This window comes from Etheostoma cragini, chromosome 7 (genome assembly GCF_013103735.1).
Source record: "Etheostoma cragini isolate CJK2018 chromosome 7, CSU_Ecrag_1.0, whole genome shotgun sequence".
Taxonomy (NCBI): Eukaryota; Metazoa; Chordata; class Actinopteri; order Perciformes; family Percidae; genus Etheostoma; species Etheostoma cragini.
Genome location: NC_048413.1, coordinates 17,601,336 through 17,611,502, shown reverse-complemented (window position 1 = coordinate 17,611,502; position 10,167 = coordinate 17,601,336). Strand labels below are relative to the sequence as shown.

General features: G+C 38.2%; 1 protein-coding gene across 1 annotated transcript in view; it reads right to left on the bottom strand.

Moving 5' to 3' along the window:
- LOC117948188 (neural cell adhesion molecule L1-like protein) overlaps positions 1 to 2,265 on the bottom strand; it is a 34,311-nt gene extending 32,046 nt beyond the window's left edge. Inside the window, exon 1 of the mRNA XM_034877722.1 lies at positions 1,927 to 2,265. The gene's annotated coding sequence lies outside the window, so the exon portion shown is untranslated. The remainder of the gene's footprint in view (positions 1 to 1,926) is intronic.
- Positions 2,266 to 10,167: the final 7,902 nt, after the last annotated feature.

Sequence of the window (10,167 nt, the reverse complement as noted above, 5' to 3'; positions counted from 1 at the left end):
AAAAAGGCTGCAATGAAACAAAGAGTGAAAAATTTAAAGGGGTCTGAATACTTTCCGTACCCACTGTATATATATAAACATGTCAAACCCATATACTTTCAGGGTTTTCTCTGATGATCCTCATTAAAATCCATTAACAATTCATTCTGTTCTGTATTATTTTTTGTCTTTTTAAATATGCTGGTCCTCAGGGTAAGAATAATGTTCTTACCCTGAAGCAAATGTAGCAAGGCAGAACAGTCACAAAGGAGTATTAGAGAACAACAGAGATATTAAATATTTAAAATCCTTAATATTTGCTTTAGTTAAATTAATCAAATTTCACCAGTTTGCACATTATGTATTTATTTTTATGTATGAAAAAGAAGAAACGTAAAGCGCTGTAATAAGGGCTATTTAAACTGATGCCTAATGTAGTAGGGAAAAAATAACCAAGTCCAACTGAGGGCTATTATTCATCATTAGTTGTCCTTCATTGTTGTGATGTCGTAGCACAACACAGCTAAACACTTGTCTGGAGATTACCCTTTGAACTGTAGAGCCTGGCTGGTGGCATCACATGGCGTGCTTATAGTAAACCTGACTGGCACAAAGCTGCTGTCTGCTATGATTGCTGGATCCAAGATGGCAGACTATAAAATGGTCTAAGCCCGTCAGTATTTCACGGCTTAGTTCTCACAGTGCTGAGACTGTGGCGGCAGCACTGGCGATACCAAATGGGTTCACCATCGCCAATCCTGCTATCAGGAGAATGAAGGCGGGGAGCTCCGGCAGTCTTGCTTAACAGTGACAGAGTGCTACTTTGGGTTCTTCTAAGGACGCAAAGCTGCATGTGTTGTCCCTTCTTAGTGGGAAAGGTTAATGTGGTAATGGTTGTAGAATAGATGCACAATTAAGCTGCTTAAATTTAGAATCAATTAAACAAATTGAGGAACTGTGGCAGAGTATTATTTGCAATAAGGGACTTTTTGTGATTATCTTCCACCGGATTGAATGGTAAACAAAGCTGGTTAGATGTTTGTTCCAGTGGAGTAAACATGCATTTTCCACTTGTCATAATAGTTTAACATCTCTCTTACACTCAGTGTGGTTCTATTGTGTACTGTCTTTCACACACAGAGGCACACACACACATGCCCATATTTGCACACAGATACAGCTTTGGATTAGAGATTACCTACATAGGTCAAAACTTTAGTGACAATGTGGTGATTTGTATCACAGACAGAAACCCACATATCAGCAAGCAGAGCCCTAGTTAGGTAGAAGCCTACAGTCCACCATTGACATGAGAAGTAAGACCTATAATCGAGATTTGTGTTCATCCTGGCAACACGGCTAAAACCAAACAGGCAACTTTCATTCATGCGCAGCAAATCCCTCCCTGATGCACACCAAGGAACTCTGTGGGTTGGGCAGATTACAAAATGTTATATGCACGTGGAGATCTGCAAACCTGCCACTTTGATGATAACTCAGACAAAGCTGACAGAGTGAAAGATCCTGTTTAAAAGTCTGAATCTTTAGAATGCAAAATGGGGTGGAATCCCTATGTAAACAGAAAACAAAGCATTTGTTTTGGGAGTCCAGGGATCTATTACCTGAACACATGGCAGATCATAGCCACAAATCTGCAGGGATTATGTATCCTAAACCACTAGTTGGCCAGGGCACTAAGAGTGTGACTACTACATGACTAATCCCTGCGAACACACACACACTGTATACAATTACCCCCGCCCTCTCTTTAAACTCAAACTTTGTTCAACCTCCCTCAGACAAGCCAGCGCCCCTACATACTTTGAATGTGTAGTTGCAAAGTAAAGCAGAAATTATCTGGACACGTTACTCTACTCAATTACATAGGCTGTAAGTACAGAAAGAGACTAATGACAGTACACTTTTCATGAAGTAACCAATACTTACTCCTTTTTGAGTCATTCTACATATTAAGTCCAGCTCTAGCAGAGGCCCAATGCAGCCGCACTACAAGTCCATAAAAAAATACAGTAGTACGGGACAGAACCATCAAGGGATCATTCCAACAACTCTTTCTGAACTAACATCTCTGACATGTCCTTCCTCCTCAAACTCACGTTGTTCCTCTCCTGGTGCACAGGCCCGCCTCCCTGCCCGCCCCTCCACTCAAGCGGCTAAAAGGAGCGACAGGAGACTCACTGAAATGACATATGTCGCCAAAGCCTCTCACTTGGTAAAGAGGCTCTCTAAGCCTGTGACAATAACTGGGACAAAGCTTGCACTGCGGGGCTACTCAGTGAGCATTAAAGAATGGGCGGAGAGGAAGTACAGGGATGTCTCTCTTTCTTTCTTACTCTCTCTCTCTTTCTCTCTATCTATCTATCTATCTATCTTTCACTGGATCCCTCCATCCTGGCTTCCACAAACTATTGCCATTTACACCCAGCTCCATCTCAATGATTTTAATTTAATGTGTCGTAGTTCCATTGAAAAGAGAAGGGAGTCATTTTCTCTCAGAGGACCAAAGCTTTTGTGTACTTTCATTTCAATGCAGTGCTCCAGGGTATTGATTGATGGAGGCATGGAAGAATATGCCTGAAATAGACATGATGTTGTTGATAGCAGGCTAATAGGATCTCTATGATTTGGCTTTTCCTTTCCATTTTCTTTCCTGTAAAGATTGTTAACGTAAGCTGAGCAGAGTTTCTTATCTGGAGCTATGTAAAGAAATGATTCAGTTTAATCTGTTTTTCTCCTGAAGCTATTCAAACAACTTAAATATCCCTTTTATGCATAGGTCTCCAGATGTTATCTTTCTGATATTCTCTCAATCGGCCCCATTTATATTAAGTAAAGCCAGGATTTGCAGGCGACTCAACTTTTGCTAGTTTGACGGTGGAAAAAAGGGTCCGTGCACCAGGCACATGGTTAGGGTTGTGTCTTCATTAATTCATAGGTGTGTTTTGGGCATAACATGCAATAAACTAATAAGAGTGTCATCTCCCCTTCCCTTAAAAAGCCAGGCGCGTTTGTACCTTGGCGCATTGCTATTATGATGGCGAATTTGCAGAGTAATACGTTTCTGTGTAATCTTTTGCATGTGTGTGTGCTGCTACTCTTCCTTGTGTGTTAGTTAGAAGCATAGTGTGCGCCTAGGCGCATTATACTAATGCTCTGTTAAAGTAACAGTGAAATGTTGCTATTGACTTTAGACCAGGTTTTTGTTGGTCGATGGCGCGATCACTTCCCACTGCCTCAAGATAGCAATACACCAAGAATTCACCTGAACACCCCGCCCTGTAAGACTAGCATGCCCATGGGCGTAAAGATGGGCGCAGGTGCATTTGCTATATAAACAACATGGCTGCTGGATGGTCTTAAAATACCAAAGACACTTGTGTTGGGCTTTGCACTGCGCTCCGCCAGGTGAAATATAGAGCCCTTAATGTTACTGGTAGTGCTGTCAAAAACGGTTAAAGTATTTAATCATGATTGATGTCATAGTTAACTCGCAATTAATCACATTTTGTTCTATTCTAAATGTCCCTTGATGTCTTTTTGTCCCATTATTTTTTCACATTGTAAAGCTCTTATAAACATTAAAAAGTGGATCAGCTTGCTTTGTGCAAATGTTTTTTGTTGAAAACAACATTGGCATATAGCCAACTAGTAGAGTTAAATTTCACGCGTAACATTCTCACAGTCATTCACACTTGGAGCAAATAATCTCTCGAACAATGTAAAACTGTCCATCAATTAAAGGGGGAAAAAATACTTTGACGAGGGGGGCGGAGAATTTGCATCAGCTCTGTGCTTGGCCAACAAGTGGTATTTCAGACTGGACATGTTGTGATGATAGCTCAGTTCACAATGGCAAAACATATCACTTTGGTGTTGTCAATGGAACCATTTGGCAAAAATAAACTTTCCATTCAGAATCTTGTTGGCATCCATTTCGCGCTTACCATCCACTCAAAACATAACGTTATTACTCTTGGGCTGACTCGCAAGCCCAAACAAGTGTGTGCGGCATGCCCATTATATTGTTTCCGGTCTAGCTAGATCCAGTGTGGTGTTGTAGCTTTTTAAACGTTACTAGTTGTTACAACAGCATGTGAAAAAAACTACAAAGTTTTCTATGCCAAAGACAACGTTAATCTCAGGATAAAAATGCACACCGTTAAAATGGGTTTGCGTTAACCCCGTTAATAACGCATTTAACTGACAGCACTAGTTACTGGGCTTTGAAAAGAACAGCTTTAATGCCCTCTGGGCTTGTCATGGAGAATCTCAGTCAGGCCGGCAGCCAGCTGCTCTCCTTGCAGCCTGTTAAGGCCTGATTTGACCTGAAATTAAAGGAGAGAACAGCTAACTAAATTAAGGAAAAAGGTGCATTTGGAGCACACTGTCAGTACTCATATTTAACCTTATGTAGTTTGTCATGTAAGTTAGTCAACGTTTAGTGCAATGAGGGGAAGCCAAACTCTGGCACTCCTACACTGCAAAGAAACAAACACCAGTGGAAAATTTGCAAAGCTTCTTTTTTGTAAGCTAACGTAATTTAACTAGATACAACATTACAAACGATATACATCGTTTGTCATGACAAGGTAAAGAGGAGACTGTCAGTTAACGTTGTTAGCTATGTTACTTATGGTAATTTAGCTACTGTTAGTAAATTATTATGTTAATCATCAATGATAACTTCTTCAGAAAAAAATTTAAAGGATGTCTCAATTATCCAAAGAGGATAAAAGGAGTTTGCATGCTAGCCTTACCCTGGGATAAATTTTAAAGCAAAGAACGGCAGACTAACATTTTAAAGAAACTTTTGGTGAGTAGTTCCAGAGGGAAAAGGAATCTTAACTGGATTTACTCTGCCTCAAAAAGAAATTAAGTCTCTTGTAAAATACAATCTTGATTTTTGTTTATTTGTTTTTGAAAATTAAATTTGAAGCAACACACTTTTCATTCTGTCCTACTTTTAAAAACACTTTAAAACCAGTGACTGATTCAGACTTGCGTGCAATTCACTATTATACTATATATGTTTAGTCTTTAATCGGTTTGTAATGGAAACCATTTAACAATAGTTGAATTTTTTAAACTTAGAAATTGACACACTGACACAATAATACAGCATTGGAAAGGACTACATATTTGCTATGTAATTGTGCTTAAAAATGTGTATTAAAATTTACATATAAAATACTATTATCAATATATTTCAGATTAAAAGTATCGTTGTTGTAATTATGACTCGCAGCTGACCGATGACAACAAGACACCCACACAAGGAATTAACTAAAGGGAATAAGTAGGGCTTTGCCAAGTGTTTTCAGGGTCTCTACTCATTACCCGTTTCATTGTGCTTGTTAAATTAACAAAACTGTTAAAACAAACAAAACATTTATAAACTCCAACTTCACTTCTCCACCGACATCTCAATCCCCTGTAATGACTAAAAGGTTGCCTTGCCCCGTGTCTTTGTCATGATGGATTTCCCCCACAACAGTTCTTGCCTCTTGTGCTATCTTCTAATTACAAGTCCTCTGCTTATGTCTTCATCCAAAGCTCACAAATACATAGTAATTACAAAATACATGTCAAACAAACATGCAAAAAGCTTGGCGTACTGCCTCATAAGATGACTGGGTTAAAATATCTGTAAACATGTCTGCGTGTGTGTAATGAGTATAATCAAAGAAAGAACGGAAGGTCACACCTAAGTATGTACAGTAAATCTGTTACAACAGCTGCTAAGGATGTGAACCATTCACAGTTCTATTTCGTTCTTAAACATTGTCTGAAATCACAATAGAAAAGATTTCAGTGAGTTCACCCAAACGGACATACAACTGCAGACACAAAAGATAGGCATCATGACAAGCTTTGCTGTCAACACAGAAAATGACAGCAATAAAGGAGGAGGCTTCAGACATTTGAAATCTTCAGAATTCAAATCTGGTGGGGCTGGCAGAGAGAAAGCCAACCTTTAAACAAACTCTATTCATGAACAAATACTAAATTGCTTTTGCCAACAAAATGAAACTTCACCTTGTTAAGCCAAGTACACAATTTAAACACAATGGGTTGGGCTACTTGCATGTAAAGTCTCATTCTTAAAATCCAGAATGTTAGTAAAGAATGTGTAATTAATCAAATTTTCAGGCTACCTCAGGAAACCCCTAATGCTTGCTTAATTATGTAGTAAAAACTATAAAACCTAAAACCACTTGACGTGTTTCTGAGTGTATGTCTTGTAATTAGTTTCTGTGTGTATTACTGGTAAAACTCATATGGTTACCATCTTTGCTAGATGTTGCTATACAGTTTGAGTGACCTACAACTTTAGATATCTGTAGATGTTGACTGATTACTTTTTGTGAGGCAAATACCATCTCTTCATCTATGCTTGTTATCTTCTTTTTACAATACTCTGTGATTGCTCTGCTTATCTGTACATGACAGAAGTCTCATTTACTTTTTTCACATTTGCAAACATGGATTAAAAAGAGACCAATTAAGAGGAAAAAAATATGCGGTTTATAGGTATATAAAACCTTTTAATATGTGCAATATAGGCCTTGTGGGCTTAACAACCCATAGCAGTGTTTCCCTCTATACACATCAAGGTCTTAAGCCAGTCAATGTCATAAAACTTCCCTTACCTTGACTCCAACATGTCTTCATTATTAGTTAATGGTGCAGTGTGCCTAGTCTCTGTTCTGGTCTCCGAGCACTTCACCAAGCTAGTAATCATGTAAGTCTGGAATTCACACAAACAGCTCTCTGAGACACATCAAACACATCCACAGCTAACCTGTGCTTCCAGTATTACGTAAATCTCTACACTAAGCAAAACTGGTTTAAGGTAAAAGCATGTAGCAGCTCATATTTCAAGACCTTAAAACCTGCAAAAACAAAAACACTGTCAAAAACAACATCAGAAGGAGTTGTTGTTTTTTTGCAGTGTGGATAGTCATTTACAGTAGGTGCCACTAAGCTTTAAGTGGCTCCTGTGTTGGCACCCAGTTGAGGAATGACATGTGAAGCGCCACCTCTATAATGAGGAACCAGCCTGGCACGCAAACAGTTGGCAACCTTAACTCCTTAATACCAAAACACAGATCTTACATTCAATATTGCGTATTTCTTATACATGCAAATATTCTCTCTCCTCTACTATTTAACTCATTTTCCACTCACAGAAAACATATGGATATCTAATGATTTATTGCAAGTAAAAACGGAATTTCCATAAATAAATAAAAATCAATCTGTTCAATGACAGCTAGAAAACATAAGGAATCACTACAGAAACATGTCCCTTGCAGATAGTGAAGAGTCACAAAGAGTGGCATTCAGGAGCTTAATCAGTTTGCCACAGCTAGTAGCCCAGTAATAGACAGTGTGGAGACAAACAGTCACACTCAGTTTCCTCCCTTCAAACACACAAGGCCACAAGAAGTCCTCTTCACACCCTAACACAATGTGTGTCACTGTTGCAGAGAGGCAGATAAGAGCGCAGTGCTGTGCTCTATGGCTTGAACTAAGCTGGTAATTAGTTTATGGGATAATCTTGAATGGCTAAATTGGTATTTAGTTGGGTTGGTGAAGTCTTTTTTTTAAAAGTCCAAAAAATTGAAGAGATTTTGCTTCAAAACCCATGTTTGTGAAGGTCCAACCCTTCAGAATTTTTGACCAAAGATAAGTTTGCAAAAGTTTGACTTAGGGCTGCAAAATTAATCAAGTTTTAATCATGATCACAATTTTGGCTTCCCACAATCCAATTTGCGTGATCGAGCGATATTTTAAATGCATCATTCCGTTCATAGAATGTTCCAGCTTTTTTTTGCAAAGCCAATCTACCGCTCTGTAAACCACTTTCTGATCATGTGCCAGTCAGAGTTGTTCCCTGCCCCGCTTAGTTTCTAAATACAGGCAGTCACTGAGGATAAGAGTAAGCCCCGCCCCCATTTACTCGTACATGGCTCCCCAGTAACATGAAGAGACACAGCGGCAAAAGCACCGGTCCACACTTCGGACATTAGTCTACAGTTATAATTGTTATTAACACAATTGAATATCGAAGCAAACTTGTAGTAGTACCAGTGTTTCCGCTGGTAACTCTGCTATTGCGACAGCCACGGCAACAAACACAGAAGAAGTTACTGAATGCAATTAACTTCAGTTAATTTGAGTAATAGCATGTGAGAGCATGCCGGACCTTGGCGAGAGATGTGACCCATGGCCAGAATATCATAGTTCATAAAATCATGACGATACAGACATTTCATACACTTCACGTGTGTAACTCAGCTGACCCGCCATTCAACCAGTGCTGGACCCATTCATAATGAGTCAGCCGTTACTCTGTGAGTAGCATACTCACCCATACGCCCCCTCCGCCCATCTTTTTTAATCAGTCTGTTACTGTTGTTGCAAACAAATGAAGGAGCTTTCTGAAACGTAATTTTTTTTAAAGTATATCCTAGGCTATTTATTTAAGATAATTTGCGTGTATTGCAGCTGTATAACTTCAATCTGGGAAGGAAACCCTGTTTTGCATTTAATTTTAATCCCAATCTGTTTTAATAAAAGAGCTTGTGAAAAGTGTCTTTGACCTTAAACTGAACATTTAGCCCACTTCGTAAAGAAATCTAGGATATATATTGTGTGTCGCCATTCAACCAAAAATTATAGAGATAGGATTTATAAATAGCCTGTAGGCTATATATAACTGCTTTATATGACAACAACATTGTTATGGTTAAAATCAACAAACAATCGTGATAATTAATCGTGATTTCAATATTGATCAAAATAATCGTGATTATCATTTTGGCCATAAGTGTGCAGCCTTAGTTTTACTTCAACATGAACATTCACTCGGATTACAATGCTGTGTTTATAAATATTAGTTTAATGAACATTTAATTAATGAATATTATTGTTATGAAATAATAACTGTAAAAATATCTCAATATTTTCATTTTATAGGGTTTTGAAAATTGTTTCTGTTTTGGGTGTTAAAATAGGTTCAACTCCTGGGTTTTGAATTTTGGTGGTGGGGAGACTACTTTTTACTTAAATATGCATGAAGAACTATGTAGTTAATTTACTTTAACAATGATTAGTGTGTGTTTGGTTGCTTAGGGCAGAGGACGAATGAATACAGTGCTGGTTGTGTGTGTGTCTATTTATGTGCAGGATTAGCTCACAAAGCAATAGAAGTGAGAATTCAGTTTAAACACAATGCGTTACTCTGTAAACAGTTGACTTTTTTTTTTTCATTCTTTATTTTTGTTTTGCTTTATGGATCAGGTGGGTTGTGACAGGTCTACTTTTCTTATGTAGCTCTGCTTGCGTGAGTATATTATGCATTTAAGCATCCAATACGCTAACTGCTAACTGCTACGCCAACCACTGGTTTATCTATAAAATATACAACAATCAACAATGCATTTCCACCAAATACAAAGTATGGTGTCCATAGGTAACAGAGGTACACCTGTTGAAACACTTTCAACTTCTTTCATCTCACCTTTCACCTTCTCATTGGCGGGAAAAAAAAGTAAGCGCTGACAACAGCCACCCATGAAGCTGGACAGACTTCCATGTACATGGTGACAAATCGTGATGAATGCCATTTTATGATGTTTAGAAATTACAGTTGTTGTTGGATCCCGAGGCTTAGCCTTCATCTACTCTCCCACCTCTCCTTTTAAACACCAAAAACACAGTTTGTGGATGTCATTACTCAAGCCTTAGTTAGACTAAAAGAAAAGGAAAAAAATAAAAAGAGTGATTTTCCTGTCACTTTTTAAAAAACACATTTGGATCTTTCTTCAAACAGCTTGCACCTGCAGCTTAGTTTCTTTTCAACAAGACAAAAACGATTGTGCAGTAATACTTCTACCTTAACATTTGTTTGTTTGGAAGAAGGCAGTCTGAGCCAAGACTCCAATCCCATAAGTGTGTGTGACATTAAAAGAGATCATACATAATCTGTGCGAATTTAAAAAAACAAAATTATACCTGGCATAAGGGACAATTCTGATACACATTCAAATGCAGAATGGCATTGTACAAAAAATAAATACAAGTTAAATATTTCTGAAGTGTTGCCAGTTGATTGCTGAAATTCTCAACATTAAACACATGTCTGTGGAAGAAATAAAATCA